Source organism: Pempheris klunzingeri, chromosome 24, assembly GCF_042242105.1.
Source record: "Pempheris klunzingeri isolate RE-2024b chromosome 24, fPemKlu1.hap1, whole genome shotgun sequence".
In the NCBI taxonomy this organism is placed as follows: Eukaryota; Metazoa; Chordata; class Actinopteri; order Acropomatiformes; family Pempheridae; genus Pempheris; species Pempheris klunzingeri.
In genome coordinates, this window is record NC_092035.1 from 11,534,131 (window position 1) to 11,556,129 (window position 21,999).

Below are 21,999 nucleotides of genomic sequence, written 5' to 3' on the forward strand. Positions count from 1 at the left end.
TGTGTGGAGAATTTAGACTAATGACAATGAATGCTAAAGTTCTTCTATGGCTCAGAATTAGTCTGAGCCTTTATCTGTACTCAGGCTTTAGTAGTACCCATGCAGACCACAAACGTATTGATTAAGCAACTGATTAACTGATTTTACTTGGATGAAGGGTATTCTGGTATCTACTATATAAACTTTTCTGATTTTGAATAGCAGTATTTACTTTTACATTTCCTGAGAACATTGTAACTTGTATGGTACCATCACATTACATCTACCTAACTACTTCTTTTATACATTTCAAGTACTTGTACTTGATGCAACTTTATGCAACTTCCCAGTTCTACTCCACTGCTTTTTGCTTTCACTCCGCTTACCCCTGCAAGGAGTACTTTTACTTTTTATACATGTACATTTTCTTGATTATGCTTTTGTATTTAGTAAAAGTAGAGATGCAGGATTCTTTATAGAGCATTTTTATGCTGTGATGTTGCTTCTGTGAACTATCTGGATACCTTTTCCCCCACTTTTATCCGCCAGCTAAACCTAAATGATTAACATAACTCAAAAGCACCTTAAAAGAAGAGCAGACCTTCACTGAAACTACATAGAGAAATGTTTATTGAGCTGACTTTATTATAACGACAGCTCACAAAGGCATCGGCTAAACTTGCTGGTCTTTGTCTGTGTGCGCGCAGTTTAAACTGTTTCTGTTTATTGTCTATCCAATAAAACAAAGTTAAAATTGTAATATAACATGTTTTAGTCCAGGGTTTCACTGAGACAAAATGGAACATCTCACCACACAAACAGAATTTGCCTGAGACGGCCTAATTGGACCTTTGAAATAATGTGCTCGAGACTCCTGCAGTGTGTGTCCAGCCTCTGTGTGAGGCCCTCTGACAGTTTATGAGTAAGAAAGATGGCTGGGTGATTGCATTGTGCACACTCTAGGCAAGGCGCCACATGATTCAGAGCTGAGGTAATTCCCTGCAGTCTAAGACAGACTCCACTTCAACTTACTCAGAGATCTGGGCTACAGGCAATAGACAGAACTGCTCAAAATGTGTGTGTGAAAGTGTGTGTGTTTGGACAGATTCAGGTACTGTACGTTCATACCTTTCCTGTACAATATGTCAAGTGTACAAAATGGTTCGTGTGTTTGTAACCTTACCCCGAGCGTCATTAGAACAGGATGTAACCTTTCTAATGAGTTACTGCACCAGATGCATAATTAACTCAGCCATCAGTCGCTCCTGCAGCTTGTTTAAATTTACTAATCCATGATGCAACAAACACACAGATGCTCACACTGTCTCACACACGCACTGAAAAGCTGCAGGACACAGATTTTCATTGAGATTGTGCAACAAATCCAAGGGTCACAGACATGACGCGGCCCCGCTGAGGATTCCTACATGTGCAAGTATCACATATCTGCAAAATCTCCAAGACGGATCAGAAATATATCACATAGTTCATAAAAAGGTTCACAGAGGGGACGGGAAAATGGCTTCATATTGGGTCTGATGCATCTCCAAATCAGTCCCTTACTGTCGTTGTGGGAGTCGAAATAAATTAGTTTTGAGATCAGTGCTATATCTCTGGCAAGTGATGGCTCTAATTTTTCTGAGCTGTGTTATTGGTTATTGGAAACTTGGAGCGAAGCCGTCAAAATTGGAAACACTGGAATGGTGAGAAAAAGTCCAAAAAATGTGGCCAACGCTGTGCTGATTTGTGTTCGTGGACTGATGTGAAAAGAAGTTGTTGAACTGTAGTCGCAGTTGCTTCGAAACACCTTTTTTTCATTATCCAAACTGTGATTCCACTCCTCAAGGATTTGACGCTTTGAAGATTTGAACCACTTAACAATGCACTAAAACTATTAAATTAACATAATGAGCTTTTAATGTTAAGTTATCCCAGATAGAATATCCAAAATAAACCTTTTCAGTGTTAAAAAAAAAGTGTTTGATCACGCTGACTGACCTACAGTAGATAAAATTTTTTAAAAAGAGTTAATCCAATTTCCTTTCATTACTACTATCAGTTTTTTTTACAGCATTACAGTCCAAATCTAAAATAAACACGAGGTGAAAATAGACTTCTGAAGGCAGCAGTGCCAAATGAAAGCACAGGATAAACACAACGATGTTTGTGGAAATTTCCTTTAGGCCTTCCTTTTGCCGGAGGAGGCGAAAACACTGGCTATTAAAATGCTCGTGTGCGCCGTGCGTGCACATATTTTCCCCATGACCATGTTGTGTTGTCCGTATTGTCAGCTTGGAGAAGGTGTGAATATAAAACTTCCAAGACACGAAGTTAATTAGCCACCATCTGTGTCATGAGGCCTCAGATAACCCTGTCGGAGCGGATTAGATCAGAAACAGTCATGGTGATAAATACTTTTATTCCTCTGAATTTCTGTGAAAAACCGATGAATGAATATTTCGAGGGAAACTGGAAACCTGATAATTATCCAACCCACAGATATCATGTTGGTACCTGTGTATGTATCGTAATAATAATGACACCACATCATTTCCAATTGTTCTACTCACTGACAGTAAGAGCATGAATGAACGGGTGTGTGTGTGTCATGTGTGAAACTGCCCAGAGATGACTTAACCGTGCTCTGTCCTCTTACTCATCCCATCCACTGGTGTCAGGCGTTTTAGTCAGAGCAGCTCCAATAATTTTTCATTTTGTGAGCAGGGATCGGTGCCAGAAGGTGATGTTATGATTAACAGGTGCTCAGATCTTGTGTAAGGGACTTGGCTGCTTAGCTTGTTCTTGGCAATGAAGGCGACACAGTGAAAAGAATCATTGGAGCACAAGCATGATGATACACGGAGGGAGGATTAATACACGTTTTGGGTTTGTTTTTTTTTGGTTTAACAGTCTGTGACTTTTCATTCTCTATACACATACATTTATAAATGTATAATGTGTGCGCACAGTAGCTTTTCCAGAGCATCATCTGTTTTTTCATCAAGGCCACAGCCACGCTAGCAGCCCTGTGAAGCTCTACTTTGGTGCTTTGAGCTAAAATGCTAATGTCATGCAGGTGTGATGTTAGTTCATCACATTTGATAACACAAAATACAACAGAGGCTGATGGTGACATCCCTAAGTTTGCAGGTTTTTGCTCATAAACTAAAGTTGATGATGGCACCAGATGAAAAGTCAGGACCACCAGAGTTGTTGGGAGTCGTCCTCTGGGTCCAACTGGTGGACTAACCGAGCGAACGACTAACAGAGCCACACTCGTAATTAGCAGTATTACTAAAAACAGCTTGCTTATTCATTCATAAGTCCTCTTCACTTTTTTTTTTCCGCCTTCCCTGAGGCTCCTCCATTACCTCGTGCTCTCATTAAGTAGCGAGGACAATGTCCGAAGCCAAAAGCAAAGCTGTTACTGGAAACCGTTGGCAGTTTGGGCTTGTCTAGCCGAGACCACCAAGGTTTCTCTGACTAGCTACCAGGTCAAAAGGCTTATTCATTCAAAGGGTTTTTACGCAACAAACTCACCAAGCCAGCCAGCCAGCCAGTCACTAACTCATAAACCCTCATAAAGTCTTTCTCTAATGGCTCTCGAGTAATTTTATCACACATCTGAACGCTTCAGAAAGCGATTAAGCTGATTATTTTGGGACTTTTATGATTTTTGGATCTTTTCTAGAGCTGTCGGGGCTCACAATCTAAACCAGCTCCACACCCCCACCTCACACACACACAAAAAGCCTTTCCCAGATGTTATCCAAACTTTGTCAATATACCTTTGAGTTTACTCCCACCATAACATCAGGATCTTTTACAATGAGCGCCTGCTGTCCGCGAAAGCCGCGGAAAAGAGAGCTTTTTAGTTATGACTTCACTTTTCATGTGGGCTGGAAGTGAAGCAGAGGGAGGGCCGTTAAAGTCACGGAGGTGAAAGGTGAGGAAGCAGGTGTGCTACAAAAATATACCTCCTCTCTCTCTCTTTTCTCCCACACACACACATCCGAGCTACGCATGGAAGCACACGTGCAAACAGCAGCCTCTGTGGACGGTTGGCATGCAAGCAGTAACGCACAGGCACTCAGAACATATGCATGCATGTACACACCCACTCACACAAATTACAGAGTAAATTCCTGCAGCCTGACATCATGCTGCTGTCAATATGATTGAGGGGGAGAGAAACGCAGATCAAAAGAGAGCGGAGAAAAGGAAGAAAGGGGGAGGGACAGATGGAGGCAGCAGTATATCCTTTGGAGGATCTGCTGATAGTGTGCAGCTTACTGTGCTGTACACAAAGTCTGCACTAAATCACCACTTGCAATCATTTCAAGAAGGGGCTCAAAACTTTTAAAAGTCCCAATTGGATGGACTCAAACAAGCCTTTGCTCTTCCAGAGATTCAGGTTTTTATTCAGCAGAAACAGACTAGTTCTTTTGCTTCTCATCTGACTCTCAGAAAAAATAGAAATATCGACAGAGAACGTCGAACTACTCCTTTATGAGGCGGATACGTTATGAAGCTGGTGAGCTCAGAATCTGCCAAGGGAAGCAACAGATTTTAAACTGAGATACAAGACATTTTATGCCGCTCCATCATCCACGCGAGCTGTTTGTGGCCCATGAGAGATTGATCATGTGGAGGAGAATCTGGTTTTTATAGAGGAAGGTGTGATAAAAATCGGGCTTGACGTGCTTGTTTTCATTCCAGCATCGATGGACTGGAAGCGACGCCGTAAAGTCACGCGTCGCGTCAGAGGTCATGTGTACGGTAGGAGGTGAGCTGCTGAGACTGTGGCAAAGTCTGGTCCGTTTAAAATCAGATCAGATCTCATTTTTCACACTTTAAAAAAAAAAATAACCCAGTCAGGTGTGACGAATGAGGGGCCACATCCACGTGCTGGAGACTGTGTAATCACATATCTCTTTTTGTGGTGTTTCAGCAATATTTCACTCTTCATTTCATTGGCAGTAAAGACCTCAGATCCCGGGTCATTTTGCATGCATTAATAGCTACCGTACAGCCTTCATGCTAAATGTAGCACGCATGCTTGCATATTGCATCGGCTGCTCATGAAATCAATTATTCATCCATTATTCTTTACACATTCTTGGTGAATAATATCATGGCGTGCACATGCTTCATTATTCACACTCATATCGATGTGTGTGTGTGAGAACACACACACAAAAAAAAAAAAAAAAGAAGGAGAGCAACAAAAGCGAGTGCACTTCAGTGTCAGTGATGATTAAACTACAAACTTACAGATTCAGAGGAGGTCAGAGAGCCCTGAGATCCAAACACACCACTTTTCCTTTTTGGCTCAGTGGAAGGTTCACATTTATTTGGCAGGGCGGAGAGAAAACATCTTGAAATAAGCTTGATAAGAATATAAAATAGAGTTCACATGATACTTTTTCTTTTTTTTTTATAGTGCAGGAGTCCATTGTTTTGCATGTAGCTGTTACAGCGGCAAAGTAAAGTTACGGAAGAGTTCAGACAGTAACGTCCCTGTAGCTTTCAGTAATAGTTTAGTGGTAAACTAATAGTTTAGTGGTGGTGAATATGTTTGAGATGGTACTTGGAAGAAGGTGTGGGGCTTCTTGAGAATACTTTTTCCATTGTAAAATGTAAATATAGTTCTACTGTTTCTACTTGTTCTGCTCCACTTAAAGTGTTATTAAACAGTTAAGTGCATCAGCACCCAAAAGAATGACAGTCAGAGAATAACACGGTGTGCCGGAGGGGTTTCCATCATCTGGCCAAAAAAAAAAAAAAAAAAAAAAAGCAAAATGTTTACAAACAGAGCAGAGGTTGCCGCAGCAACAGGTAGCGATCAGCATTCAGGCCTCGAGGTTGGATGAGGTGCCATAAAACCGTCGGAGATGTTTCCTGCAAGCATTAGCGCTGCTGGACCGTAAAGCAACAAGAGAAATGATGTGGGAATTCCTCTGCACTGAAGTCGTCCACAGCTCAGGAGACGGGGCGCAGCGCTTTGGAGAGGGCTGAGGAGGACGGTCAGACAGACAGACAGAGAGGTTTCAGCTCAGATGTAGACACGCTGTCATTTAAAGATGTAGGATATATGACAGTGACTTGAATAAAGCTGCTAAAATGCCTGTCTGGATAAAAAAAAAAAAAGAGCACTGCTGCACATTTTTTTGCATCAAGGCCTCCTCTCTTGCTACATGATGCAATCCCAGGAAATCTTTGGACTGGCCAGAAACTGTAACAGTGTCAGCTTAGCACATTTTCCCCCTGCAAGCATGTCTCCGAGTCACAGGGATCATATTCAGCAACAGCAACATAGCAACACAAGTTCCACTGCGCAGGTCTAAATGTGATTCTGTGGACTAAACTTTGGTAGGAACATCAGGAGAAGTCTTCCAGCTGGCAATCCAGCAGTGATATGAGATATGACTCAGATACTGTACTGAGCCTATCATGAGGAATATCTGTTATTTAGTTCTCACTTGCTGTCAGTTCTTGTGACGAATGGAAAACATGCTGCTGATGTTCACCAGGTGGCGCCATGTTGCCAGTAAAGTTGAAACCTTTAAAACTACTCAGGCAGTAAAGGTTTCTGTGAAAATCTAAAAAAAAACAACAGAAATATCATCCTTAAATGTGAAGTGGGAGCGATTTGCCTTTGCCTGAAACTGTTTAACTTATTATACCTAATATTAATATATGTAATGTTATATGTTATGTAAAGTAATTGAATCAATTAAAGATCCTCCCTCCACATGTTGGAAGACATGCTCCAATTGAACTACTCCATGCTGGACGCATGATGTCTCAGTGTGTGTGTGCCCTGGAGGCTTTTGTCAGCTGTAACTGGACCATGACCGGCTTTCAAACCAGTTGTGATGTCACGAAATCATCCCATGTGCTAAACTCAGATTTAAGGAGAGCGCGGAGAAACTTTTCCTCCTTCGGCAGGCGAATGTGAAAACAAGCTTTGTAGTGTCTGTGCACGTTCGTCATGATGGATGGACGCACGGACTTCTGTCTGCTTTATTTATACTGGATGACGTCTGCTGCACGTCTGTCTGAAGAGGCATCGCTCCTGTCGCCTCCTGAGGTTATTCGAGCAAAAATGCAGCATCTCCAATGTTAGAATTTGCTGCTATTCTTTTTCTTAAATGACAGTAAACTTTGAACTGTCAATCAGACAAAACAAGTCATTTGAAGCTCTCACCTTTGGCTCTGAGACTATTTTCCAACCTTGCTTGACTTGAGAGAGACAAACCTTTTTACAGACTGATTCTGTGACAGAAAGAGACAAAGAAGAAGAAGAAGAAGAAACGCTGGTGCACTGCGAGCCAAAGCAAACAGAGGCATCTGTTCACAATCTCTGAGCTCGTCCAGGTACAGCGACACAAAAGTGTTGACTGTGAGGACGGCGGGGGTGATTAGTCCTCTGGGCGCAGCCGAGGAAAGACAGAGCACGGACGGGGACTCGTGCTTCCTCCGCCAGGTTTACATTTGAAGGAGTTTTTCAGTCTGGGAGGAGGGCCAAGTCTGATGTTAAACCATGAAACGTGGCCAAGCATATATACACGTAGTCCTACTTGCTGCACTGAATGTATAAGTGCAAACACACACACACACACACACACACACATATATAAGCTGTCTGGTTGTTTGTCTGCTATTGAGCAGCAGTTTTGCCATGAGAATGTCTTTCTCATGATCTCATAGCTGGCTCTAAGTGTTGCACTTTACTGTGTGTGTGTGTGTGTGTGTGTAATATACTTAATTGTGAAGGCCTGCACTGCATGTTAGTGATCGACCTTGTGCCAAGGTCCCCGCTTTTAACAAGGTCACGCTGGTGAATAGAAAAACAGACGGCGGTACAGAAGTTCAGCGACCTCTCAAGCAGAGCTGAGACCAAATGAGTTTTTGATGGGGTCAGTGATGTTGTTTTGATTCAAACACGAGCGCCGCAGCACATGACGCACTTTAAGTGAACCTCATTCTCTGACTGCTGCCCTTTACGCTCACCAAGCTCTATGTATAGCCCTGCTGGACTCCCATGTCAGCCTCATTACATGTCCTGAACACGCCCAATATATTTAATATCCTGTATCGACTTTCATCCCTTGGCAGGTGCTCCACGCTCGGTGTCATCAGACTGTAACCTTGTCTGTTTTGGAGCAGGTGATTATGGGAAAGAGAAGCTTGAGGACTGATGGGGGGTGGGGGGGGCGGTAGTATACTCGCCCCACTGGATGTCGCACTGGACAAACCATAAGTGAAGGGTCGTCCAGTCGGAAAGGTCGGGGGTGCTGCTTTAAAATCTGATAAAGCCACTGCACACTACCTGCTCAGCTGCAACCCACACACACAGAAACCAGCTGGTGAAGGAAGTGCAGGATTTAGCAGCTAAAGATGCTCCCATCTCTTTCCTCCGGACTCTATATGTTAGTCAGTGATTTGGTCAAACAGTGTTCTCTCTATAAATCAAAACCAAATTACTATGTCATCAGCTGTTATGTTGCTATCTATAAGTAACAAAATGTTTGCCCAGAGAGTAGCCACTGTTTAAGTCCCATATTTCCACTGGCTATTTCCTGGTTCGCCACTACTACCTTGAAGCAACAGAGCAGCCTGTAGCCTCACAATCTGCAGAAATGTGATGTGTTTACATCATCATCATCATAATCCTCAATTTACAGGAGTTTACAGAATTGATTTCAGGCTTGCGTGAAATCCAGTTATTTTTCCGTCAAATTATTTTAAAGATACCTTTTTACTGTCAAAATTGCATCTGGTTCTTATTGTGATTTCACCACTAAGCTATTCTCAGTGGTAATATCCATCTCAGAAATGAGACTACACATTTGTAACACCTTTTTCTCTTCTGGAAATATTTGCTTTTTCCCCAGATCTGTGAGTTGGTAGATAGGAGACAACAAGAGGGACAGAAAAGCAAACGTACATCGTACACTGGTTACAGGAAGAACGTAGCATCTTATTTGTCTTATTTGTCGGAGCACGCCGCTGTCCGGGTGCTCATGCTGATAGAACGTGGTTTGATTTATGTTTGGACCTGTTTTATATTTTAATTTCAGCAGATATATACGGATACGCTCATGTAACCACTTGTCTGTCTTCCTGAATTTCACCTGATTAGGCAAGATTTCAGAAACATCCAGATCTCTTTCACTGTTTTAAAATCTGATCCTCTGTTCATGCGCCCCCTTTAAAGGGTCCGCTGTGCCCAGCATGACAGAGCAGCTCCAGACAGATCCGATGGTAGGAAGGTGTGAATAGCTGAAATGATCTGTCACCACGAGGGCCACCAGAGAAGAAGACAAATCACCTACGAGCCCCAACATCCTGACATTGTGATTCTTAATGCTTCATCCTCAACATATACCCGCACATGAACACAATATAAACACCCAAACAAAAGCAAAATCACTGTCAGATCAACATAATGTTTGATTATAAGCGAGCTGAGGCACAAACACTTTCAACAAATGGCGTCATGAAAACCCAGAGCCTCGCGGCTTTTCCATCATTAGTCACTTGGCTTCAGTCGCTCTTATGGACTTTGATTCACTCTCACATAAACTTCACACAGAGTTTTTACAGCTGTTCACAGGCTATAAATGATGCTTTCAGGTCTACCACTAGCTAAAGTCAGACATGCTGGGTTTCAAAGTGTTTCCGCCAACATTGTAGGTCATCTAGGCGCTTTTCTGCAGGAACATCGAGCAGATGAATCCGGTGCTGATAGGAGGAGGTGTGGGGCTCAGGACTTGGACCCTGTTTGCATGTTATTCTATCAGGAAATGTAGTGTTGTCAGAAAAAAAGGTATTTCTGGTCATGCAGGCTGCCTCACAGCAGATTGATATCCAGATTACAATAATAACCTTTGTTTAAATATTGTTCAGAGGTTGCAGGGGTGAGACTCTTTGCTCTCTTCAGCCAGCAGAGGGCAGCACTTTTTTATTTTTGGGAGTGGCCTCCTGACTGTGAAAGATGCTCAGCTTCAGCAGCAGCGGCTCTTTTGCATGTTTATTTGCACATCTTGACTGCTGATGTAGTTTTGATGTGAGACCATGTTTCCGTCCTTTAGTTCAAGCAGCAGGTAGGCCTAAACATGTGATGATGCAAAGGCTGGAGGGGGGTTGAAGCGAGCAAGCAACATTTCAGGGGCCTAATTTGTAAATCAGAAAATGAAAACCATGATTGGTATCCTATTTTGTTACCGTGCTTTGTTTTTCTGTATTTTCCTGTGTAGTTTTCCGCAGTATTTTTTAGAACATGGGTGTGTTTTGCGCTTCCATCTGCCTTAGTCTTGTAAAATGTTAAATGAATTATTGTATCAGTGGCCCGCCAACAGCTTGCATCATCAGGTGCCTGAGATGATGCTCTGACAGATTAGCTACTACATTGTTAACTTGTGTTTTTGTGAATGAGAGATGCATGCGATGCATTTTGACTTAGCATTGGACAATAGTTTTTTACCTTTGAAGCTACTTTATGTGAATAATCAGTGTTTGGTTCTTACTGAAACATTTCATGCCATGAAAGTTAGACCCACTGTAGTAAAGTAACGTGGGCCCGTCGACATTGGTCCCCTGACTGAGGGCTGACAGCAGATTATAGAGTCAGAGGGTTCAGCAGCTGGTCAGCAGGCTGTCACTTTGTTTGCAGTAATAGCATCTATATACAGCTATAATAGCTATATGATCTTAGAAGTCACGTAGCCTCCCAGTCTAGAAATAATTATATCTGTATGACTGTTTCCTCTGGCCTTTCACTAAGTGGCTGTCAAGAGAAGGTACAAGTCACTTAGACAAGCAATGGCTCTAACTAGGACGTAGACGCCAACATGAGAGCAGTGCTTTCAGAAAGACAACAAACCCGTTCAAAAAAAAAAGAAAAACCTAAGAAGTCGGCATCAGCCTGCACTCATTCATTCACCGGAGCATTCCCAGTCTGTTCATCCATCTGTGCAGTGACAGAGGATTGACAGTAGAGGATTACAGGGTCACAGCATCCATCAGCTGGTCCACATGCTGCCTCACACACATACTGCCTCCGACAGACAGGCAGCTCTATGAAAGAGGCTGCATTCAAAGTGCCAGTCAATTGATTCATTCACGATCTTGTGCACCTGCTGGTTGTCTGATGCCCAGTTCATTTTGTGTCTATTGTGTCTATGTGCCTGAGTTTCAAATAATCACCATCAGTGGCTGCTCAAACACTCACTAGTTACAAATGAGGCCAAAATATTGTGATAGTCTTTATCACCCTTGTAGCTAATTACTGTTGCATCCCCTCCTTTTTGCCTGTTACCCAATCTGTCCATTGGGCAACAAACACCGGGTTAAAATTAGGGGTCACCCAATCCCCTTCACAGTAGAGGCAAGGCAGCGAACTGCACTGTAGTCCGCAGCATTTATCCTCCAGCAGCCAGGGTGTCATTTATCGACTATCAGCTAAAATCAAAGTACAGTAGGCTCGGAATTGAGATGCTGCAGACTTGTCCTGTATTCCAAAATGAAGTGTTTAAAAGGGCTTAAATGGGAGATTCAAAGCGGCCACTTTAACAGCAGAGAAAGCCTGAGTCAGCAAGGATGGCTGAGTCTCTCCACCACCTCCAGCGACTAACACATTTCTATCCTCCATGACCGGAACCTGCCAGCAGGACAGACTGCCTGTGTGCCTGTGGTGACACAAAGGGTTAGAAATGCTCCTGGAGGGCTGCAAACTAATCTTGTCTGTCCATTTTCTTGTATTTGTATGGGGATAAATTAGACTATAATACTAACTGTACACAGTACGTAGTATAATCTTTATAGTATCCTGTTTTTGCAGGTAGTGTACAAGTAATCAACATACTGTTTTCTACTAAAAGGAAATGACACACTCAAAAATCAAGGGTTTTTATGCTTAACATGACTTAACATCACTTTTCCAATGTGAACACATTACAAAACGTATATAGAATTCACATGTAGGATTTTGGACACAGCTATAGAGAGCAGGAACAACTGTCTATGGATGTAACCTCTGTAACTTATTGAAAAATATTGAAAATGATGATTAAATGTTGGCTTAGCTTTGCTTCCTTCCATCTTTTACGTCCCTGCAGGCTTGCCCACGGCCCAGTTGCCCAGCAACCTCCTCAATAGGCGGCAGTCCGATAAGTCACAAACTGGGCTATTAACAAGTCAGACGTCTAAGCTGTAATAAGAGCATCGACTTAATGACAGTGTGCTATTGAGTGCTATCCTCTCCTGGATAATGCAAATCAGCAAATCAATTAGGCGTAGGAGTGTATCTGATTCACAAACAAACAGGTAGATGTGCTTTGTTTGTAATGAGTAATTATTGGAGTTTGTGCATCCAGCAAGTCCTGCGGCAATTTGTTGGCTCTAGTTCTCATTATCGTGCAGCCTTTGAATTTCTCGAGGGGAAGTGGAGGGATTTCAATATTACCTGCGCCGGTCAGTGATTCTAATCCCACCTGGAGCTCAGATGTCTGTGGTTTTTCTCTCCCCTCACTTCACTCATAAATACACCTCCAATTTCCCGCTTCATCACCTCAGCTGAGAGTGTGATAGAAGCAGAGAGGGATCAGTCAACCCGATGAACAAAAATAGAGAATATTAAGGATGATAGAGAGCCTGCTGGGGATGAAGGTCGTGTTGTTTACTGACATATTTATCGTCTAGTGGCAGCTAAAGCGCTGTTGACTTTTATTACAACAGAGGAGGGGAAATATTTTATTACCCCCTCCACCCTTCTAATATTAATTGTGTCCAAATATGGCTTTACACTCAAGCTCAATATAAATCAGATAGAAATGACTTGGACACCTTTGGCTGTATGCATACTACTGCTACTACCACTGTTACTAATATTAGTAGTAGTAGTAGTATAGAAACAATTGTACAAAGACTAGACACCTTCTTTTAGTGAGCTTCTGAACACAACCAGAGCGGTTTAATTTGTGGTACTTCCACCTTTATTATCATTATTATTATTACATTGAAATTAGCGACATCAATTATTTCCCTTCATACAGAAGCTCCACTCAACTTCAATCTGAATTGAGGTATAATCAGCCATAAAAACTGAAAACACTGTGGAGCGGGTGTGCGGTCTTTCAAACTGCAATACCTGATGTTTTGGCCACTTGGGTGCAGCAGAAACAAGCTGTGAACACAACACTGATGTTACTGACAAATGTGTTTCTGCCCACCTGATTAGTCTTAATCCAATATTTCCTCTCCTTTTAGTTCTGCATTTGGTCTCCACCAACTCCTTGGGGAAATATCTGTCTCTTTAGCTGCTAAAAGCTCTAATTGGTTCACCTTCTAGTTGCTAACTTTGCCTGTCTGCCTCTTGGTGCTGGGCAGGTACCAAACTGGGGATGAATAGGAAGTCGAAATGTGAAATATGACCAGTTTTAAGACCACTATTAACACAGATTTGGTCTGGTTCATGGCATCATACCACAAGAGAAACAGTTTGTCCCAAGTTAACCCCAGCATGTGAAAAAAGAGAGTAATAATGCAGTTCTCTGGCTCCATTTCTAACATTGTTAGTATTCAGTGGCTGTGCTGCTTCCAAGCAGCAAAACAACATCTCTCAGTGCGCTGACTCTATTTTTCTTTTTCATAAAAAGTCACTGTACTTCAATTGCACAAGCAGTGCTGCGATTGTGCTTTTTGGCTGAGTATCAGTGCATCGTCTTATACCAAGTACCAGTATGAGTCATCAGAGCATCCGGTGAAAAAACAAGTCGGCTCAAACGTATTTCAGATCTTTTATTTGTGCAGTAGACGACACAACAGAGTTAGTTTCTGTATCTAGATTGTGTAACATATTGTAAACATAAATGTTTCTGCAAACCTCTCAGGTAGACAGAAAAAAGCAGTTGCACAGTTGTTTTGACAGAAAGGCGCTACACTTTCAGGATGAGCTCCCCGAAGCCACAGTTCATCCTTCACTGCTTGGACACCAAACTCTGAAGCACTGTTGTGGCCGCGGTCCCCTGCACTGCTTATGAGTCATCTTGGCAGACGGGACTAATGCACCCTCCTTCACCCCCACCGACACTATGCACTGTCGAGCCCCGGGCCTCATCCCAGCAGCGCCGCTGCCAAACACAATCCCACTCTGAACAAGTCACAGCCATTTAAGACATTTCCTAAATCTGCCCAGTGTTGTCCAAGCTAAAGTGAGTAAATGAACTGTCACAGTGTGGGACACTGATATTTCTCACCACTGTAACACTCCTGTCCTTTCCTCCTCTGCGCCTCTCTGCTCTCAACATGCCTCACTTCTCTTAAATAAGAGGGAGCAGGGAAAATGTTAGTGGGTCATCAGAAAATAGCCCAATAATTGACCCTGTCATTTAGTGAATGCAAAGGCCACAGAGCCATGTTAAGTCCTCTCCTCTCAGCTGGGTGCATTTCTATAGCAACAGCAAACACTGAGAGGGGCAACAATGGAGGCTTAAGCCCAAAGAGCAGGGGCTTCTTGGAGTGATTTATTTTTTTCCCCCGGTGCATATTTAGCGTCAGGCCGCCACCTGTGTCGCTTTATCCAATCGTGTTACATATGCCAAGAATTTCACAACCAAAGCTGAGTCCCTGGTGGGAATACAATGCAGAAATAGCAGGGAGATGTGAGCCAGGTTCACGTTGAGTTTGGCATTTAAAGAGCTCTGCAAAGGCTTCGCTTACATAATGTATGGCCGAAAAGCGAGCTAAGCTAAGCTAAGCTACACCCATGGAGGACGAGCTACTCTTTGCTTCAGTGCAAAATGTAGCAAACTTATAGAATTATTATACTAGTTGTTCCTGACAGTCTACTGGTCTTTGAAGGTTATAATAATCAGAGAATTAGATAGAGAAGACAACCAGCAGCTAGTTATCTTAGCTTAGCATAAAGGCTGGAAGTAAATGGGAAAACTAGCCTTGCTCTTTCTAAATAACCACCACCTCTAAAGTTTACGAATTTTTTGGTTTTTGTGGTGACGATTTCAGGAAGTTGCTGCATAAAAGAGTCTGGTACATAACCTCCAGTCATTTTGTTTCAATCAGTTACAATCAGCTACTTAAAACATTTAATATACCTTCCTGATCTGTAAAAACTACAAAAGTGTGACCTCTGACCCCAGACCAGCATAGCAGCTGATACAGTAGCTGATCACTGATATAAAACTAAACATTCTTCTGTGGTGGGTGGTGATTTTAGTATGCATGATTTTGCAAACAGTGTAACTTAGAAGGTTAGTGAATCTAGCAAAACTTTAAATGGTTTTATTTGCTAAATCTTGTTCCCAAAGAGTGTGTTGAAGTAGACAAGAACCCTTCAGTGTGACATGTCAGTCAGACATGCAGACCAGCCGACAGCGGACGTGGACTTTGTCGCGCACACGCCTCTGACAGTTTCTGCTGCATCATGGAAAGCATTGGTCCTGTCAAACAGCTCGCACAGGAATCTCAGTTCACTGTTGTATATTTAACATAGAACATAGGCTCTAAATAAAGTAAAGGGGATGACGCACTGCCAAATCCGGGCGACATGGATGACTAACATTAATAGCATCAGGAAATTGAAAGACAGCTGATTCAGGTGACGAATGTAACAAGTCTAATTAGTGCACAAAGGCCAGAGTTTCACTGTGGATCACAGCCAGTGAGGAGTCGGAGTTTTTGTCATGTTCTGCATCATTAAGCGGCAACATCAACAGTGTGTTTCCAAATCTGTTTGATGACTAGTTGTGTATCATGGACCGTTTTCTTTCCCACATCCAAGTGTGATGTCTTTATTGTTGTTTTAAGTGGCACGTAAAGTTTGACTGCCAAACTGTTACCACGTGCTTTATAATTTAGTTGAATTTAATCGATTTGTCTGTATCTTGTTAATTTTTATGAGTGTTTTCCAGCTAAGATCAGTGAGCTGGCATGACCAACACAATACTTGTACTGGAACAGGATCTATCAGTGGTTGCATCCTGTGGGCACATGTATATACTCAGTCCTTTCGGCATTTTACATACTGTTCATATCGTCATCTTTGTCGGAAGGTTTCCTCTGCATTCATTTTGTCCCTAGAAAACCTTTTTGTATTAACTTTTGGAGTCAAAACATATGCTTATTCTACCATCTCCTTCTATCTGTGATCCAAAACCGTGTCAGAAGAGGCTCTGACCCTTTTTTATTTGTTCTGCTCCTGATATTCTCTTTCTGGCTGTCTTCCTTTTGTGTGTTGCGTGGGAGGTGGAAACGGTCACTGCAGACATAATGTGAACGTCATCCCAGGCCGTCCACGAATGTGTTTAGAATTTGATCCGACAGGAATATGACTGAGACGTGGTAAAGAGAACTGATTTGAGCTGTCCGACTGAGCAGGTTATTGGATTTTAACAAGTATGCAAAGGACTACTGTAAACTTCAAAGCCGGCTCAAAGAAAAACAGAGTTATGTGGCCTTTGCTGCTTTTCTCCCTTCTGATTTCACCGGGTTGCATTTTCACACATAAAATTGGAGCCTCCAGCCATCATGCCCTGCTGATAGTTTATAATGCAGCGCAGGCAGCCATCCATCACTAATGCTCCACAGTGGACTGATGCAGCACAAGCATTACTCACTTTTACACTTCCACAGATATGAGCAGCGACTGTGTCTGCTGCAGCAAATCACACTGTAACCGTTCCGGCCGGCACACGCTTAAAGATATATGTCTGAATTATTTATGCACCCGGAGTCAAGCTGTTTCTGTTGCAATGCACCTGGGGAAGAGGCTCTGCTGAAGTAAGGTGTCAGCAATAAAATGCTACATAAAGATAATGGAGCGGCTATCCGCAGTGTTTTTTATCAATGATACAGTATAACATCCTGACTGAATGGTTTGAGCTGACACTGCATTCCTGGTTTTACACCCACTTTTATTTAAGAACTTCCCACAAACAATCAGAAAATAGCATCCCGCCCTGCCCTTCAAAATAAAGCGGCTAAATGACTGACTCACATGCGACCAGCGCTTCTTCCTAATAAAGACTTTTCCCTTTTTATTCTCATCTGTTCCTGAGCCTCTAGTGCTTGTCTTCACTTGCTGTCACGGGAGCAGATTCTGCGAAAGTACCTTCCACCTGATCTTTCAATGTCCGCCCGGCTGTACAAACTGATCTCAGCTGACTTATTTTGACTTCGCTTGACAGCAGAAGGCTGCTGGTCATGCTGTGAGACACAGAGAGGGACTAATGTTGGACAACATTGGTGTTTCTCTCTTGATATATATAGTGCTCTTTTCCCAGAGCTCTTGGCGGTTGGTATTCAGTGAGAAACAGGATCCCCGGGACTGAAACAAGTCAACACTCCCACAGCCAATCTCCTCGTCAGCCACTCTGTGCTTCAACGCTACCAGACTGCAGTACAGTACTGGAAAATCACAAAGAGTCACAACCTGTCAGGCTGTCTTTGAGATGCTTAAAACAGCTGTATGCTCTGTTGTAATCATCAAACTAATCAAGGCCTTGGGGGTCGCTTGAGACTTAATAGTTTTCACAACGTTTCGTCCGACCATGTTTGCAGGCAAAAGATTTCCCTGCGCACATCTTGGTTCGATGCTATTCTGCTGTAAAAATGTACCAACAAAGGCCACGGGGGAAACATAGATGCATAGAGTGCACGATTTAAGATATTTAAGTTACTCTGATTTAGATTTTTAGGGATAAAGTTTTGGCTTGACAGGACTTAATTATCCTCACAGCAGCATGTGCTCGTCGTCCAATTTATAAAACCACTTATTGGCCACTTATTTAGACACAGTTGTAAACGTAGTTGAGTAGATGGTAAAATGAGTTATGGAAGTTACCTGGAAAATCTTTTGTGTTTATGTATCAGGTGCAGTATTAGTGGGATCAAGTGGTGACTAGTGAAAATTACAATCTCTGCTACGTGACCTTGAAATTCATTCACATTCACATATTTGAATCGTAAAATAACTGAGACCATCCGTTGTTACTGTGGTCAGAGCTCACCTCAACTACTGTCCTTCTGATTACGTTTCATTACAACCAAGACTGTAATGTAACACTTGACTGATTCCTGTGCAGAAACACTCTTTTCTCTTGGCATCACACCTTCACAGAGCTTCACTTTCTCGGTGGTTACGAGACAGAGTGACAGTTACGACCTGTGAGCTTCTCACCGCGGGTCTCCTTGTATCGTGTGACTGTTATTGGCTTTGTGCAGCATGTGTCTGGGCGCTCTGTCGAGATGTAATGGGGATATGAGAACAATAATCTGTGGGAAATCTGTGATATAATCTGTGCTTGAATCAGGAAACTTTTCCGCTCAAACTTCAGTCCTATTTTGCTTGGTTTACAGTGGGAAGATTTTTTCCAGTGATTAACTAACTTGGAAAACTTTAAACTTCATTAAGATAGGATGAATAAGCGTTTAAGGCCAAACTGCAAGTGTCTTTGATCTGATTCTTAGGGGCTTATCAAGAAGAGATTTGCTTTGATTCCTTCACACACAGAGGTTCTCATCCTGGGCTAGCAAACACCACCAAGCTCTCCCCATTGATGAATCAAACACCTTCAATAAAACCTCGGGGGCCAGGCCTTCTAATCCGAGCTACGGCTGGTGAAGCACGAGGTGCCAGAAGGTTTGCCTTAATGCGTGTCTTGTTTGATGATCTCTGCCCCACTACCCTCAATCTGTCAATCACCCTGACAAGAAAGGCATTTGCAGCAGAGTGCTGTGTTGCGGCAAAGTCAAAATATCATCAAGATATCAACATTTGCTGTTTTTAGGCACCTGACTCTAAAAATGTCTCAAAGTGAGACTGCGACGCCTCGTCAGAGGTTTGCACACTGTTTCGAGCACCTCAGTGAAACGGTCACATTCCACTTCAGCTGCCGTGACCCTACAAACACCATTCACCCCGAACATGCTGATCACTCCGTTGGTTGGCTCCCTTCCTGTTGGCTTACGGCAGATTACCAGCACCAGAAGGCTGTGGCCCTGTGCCCCGCCATCGTACGTACTTAAACGGATTAACCTGTCACTTCTAGTCACATGCCAAACCCCAAGCCTTTTAAAGCTGCATCTGGAGCGTGCTGGGGAGTCCTTCTGTCAGCCCAAATATTTACTCACAGGAGGGAGTTTGTGGGAGGAGCGCTTCAACACCTGTTGATTCATTTTATGTTTATTGCAGTCTATAAAATGTCAGGGGGGGGGGAATGGCCAACTATTTTATCTCCAAATTGCTTATTTTGCCCGACAAACAGCCCAAAAACTAAATGTTCAGTTTATAATATAGAGCAACAAAAGTTTCTTTAACCCCAAAGCTTAGTGCATGGTGATGTTTTTGAGAGCTATGCTAATCCATTTTATGGTAACACCCCTTTTTTATGATGCTGTCCACCAATCAGCAAACATCCCACCGAGCATGTGATAATAAATTTGGCTTTTTAATTCAAAATGAGAAATAATGACATCAACTGTTTGAGTTTTACAACTAAGTGGAAATGCTTTATCGGCCTGACATTTCCCTGTTGTCCCTACGTTTCCAAACTGAGACTCGACTACAGGCCCGGTAACTTGACCCCCTCCCTCTCCTCCTTCCCTCCCCCATCCACCGTGCACTAAGATACTGTATGACTGCTGCGGGTTCTCATGGACACGCTGCCCTTTGGAAATTCCCTGGCTGCAACCAATACGACCCGTCGTGCAACACCAGCGTCCGCTCAAGACAGTATCACTGCACAGGAGTGGATGAGTTATCACCGCAGCTTTGATGTGGTGGGCAAATTGGCCACGGGGTGCTTTACCCCCGGCAGGGTAATATCATGTTTTGCCGTCATCAGCAAATTGAATTGAAAAGCTTTGTGATTTACTGTAAGTCTGCAAAACACAAGTATAACTTTGAGCTTAAACGCATCTTTTCAACCAAAATACACAGAGCCAATTGCAAATAAAACACAAATAACCGTGGATCTTTTGTCTCCCAACCAAGTAAATTAGAGAACCCAATTAGAGCAAATTCAATCCAGTTAGATTAATTTAAGATACTCTGCGCCCCCCAGAGCCCTCAGTCGTCTCTCTCTTCTCTTCTGTAATCTCTACATCTCTCTAATTAGCAACAACCTGACAGAAAAGCTGCCACAACGCAGATTACATCCCGCTCACTAAGTGTTCTGTAAATCTTCTCAATTTAAGACATTCCAGTGCATCTGTACTTAAAGCTATTGTTCACAGCAAGCTGCACAATGCATACAGTAGAATGACACGAGTGCATTTTCTGAATGATGAAAGGAAATATTCCTGATACGCTGCACACAACACTTTGCATTCGCTAATGATTTCACTATTCTTTGATTTCTACGTTTTCAGGTGATAGTCCAAAATGCTGACTAACCCTAACACACACACACACACACACACAGATTTAATCTTTTGCACATTAGTCTCCAAAATGAAAGAGATGAATATTGGCTCTGTCAAGGTTTCAGCACACACACACTCACACACACACACAGCCTTTCAGAGCCAAGCTTCAGTCTTACCTCTTGCTTTAGCCCACTGTGCTGCTGTGCCTCTGCAGTGCCACTGGCTGTGCCTTCAGCCTGCCGGCTCAGATGAAGCGTTATCCTCAGTGTGAACGTTTGCTCTGCTCTCCTTCCCGGCGGTGAGCGTCCCTTTTCTCTCCTCTGTCACGTCCTCAGCTGGCCCCCTCGTACAATCCAGGTGGTCTGATGGGTGTGAGGGAAGAAGAGGAGGAAGGGGAGCGTCTTCTGACAGACGGAGGGAGCTGCTGCTGTGTGTGTGTGAGTTTGTGTGTGTGTGTCCTGATGTCTGTAGCTGGGGACTGTGAAGACAGACTCTGTTTGTGTGTGTGTGTGTGTGTGTGTGTGTGTGTGAAAGAGAGCAGAGGGGGAGAGACACGACCTGCCATGCAGATATCAGCCCTGTTGCGGTTAAATTTAAACCACCCTCCCTTCTGACACCTTGAGCCACGGCTGCTCTCCCTCTCCAGCACACACACACACACACACACACACACTCGGACGCAGACACACACTGAGCTCTGACGGTACCATATGGCCCTTGACAGAAGACTGAGCCTTGGGAGTCTGTGACTGTCCCTGAGGAGAGAAAGAGTGATGGGGGTGGAGGGTGGCAGGGGCAATATTTAGACAGGAATTTAGTTTCTTTAGTTGTTTGTGGGAAAATGACACCTAAATAGTTATGTTGTTTATTCCTTTAATTCTGCAGTCAGACTGTTTTGCACATCTGCTCTGTCTAAGGAGCTTGAAACAAAATGAGCTATAACGCATAAGATACTATAACTGACTTACTGATGACTGTCACATTGTCAGAGTTATGGCGGACAGCAGAGCCAGCAGTGTTCCAAGTGTTCTTCTTCTACCCACAATGCCACTCGACCGCTCGCAGTTCAGTCAGAGATTTGGGTGCCAGGAGGAGCTAACGTAGCCTCGAGCAAGGCTACAGAGATCTGCTGAGCTCACTTCTTTGCAACTCTTGCAGATTTTTTTGATTTTTTTATTTTGTCCAACTTCATCCCCAACTGACGCTGACTCACATGACATCACTTGAGGCAGTTTGTCAGCTTTCGCGCAGCTCCCTCGGCAGCCACAAAGGATTTTGTACCCAGTGTTCACAAAGACCTGTAAATAGGCTTTGATGTGTAAAATCAGAGGAATCCCCCTTTAACAAAGCCCCCACGAGTGATTTTTCTTCTTCTTATTGGAGTGGGGTGGGGTTGCACCAAAAATAGGTATGTGACACTTTAAGTGCCGACTGCTGCGCTGCTTTTAAAAACTGGGTTACTTTCTGATGCAGTCAAAGGCAGGAGGGTCACAGATGGTTGAGTCACAGTCGTTCTCTCAGCAGACGTCAGAGTTGTAATAGAATTATGGGCATTGTTCAGCTTTAGATGGCATGCGGAGCTACGATAAACTGCTATTAAATGAATGTCTGTTCTATCCGACGTCTGGT

General features: G+C 43.2%; 1 protein-coding gene across 1 annotated transcript in view; it reads right to left on the bottom strand.

Annotated features, from left to right (window-relative positions):
* filip1l (filamin A interacting protein 1-like) overlaps positions 1 to 20,888 on the bottom strand; it is a 62,628-nt gene extending 41,740 nt beyond the window's left edge. The window contains exon 1 of the mRNA XM_070855692.1: positions 20,547 to 20,888. The gene's annotated coding sequence lies outside the window, so the exon portion shown is untranslated. The remainder of the gene's footprint in view (positions 1 to 20,546) is intronic.
* Between the last annotated feature and the right edge of the window lie 1,111 nt (positions 20,889 to 21,999).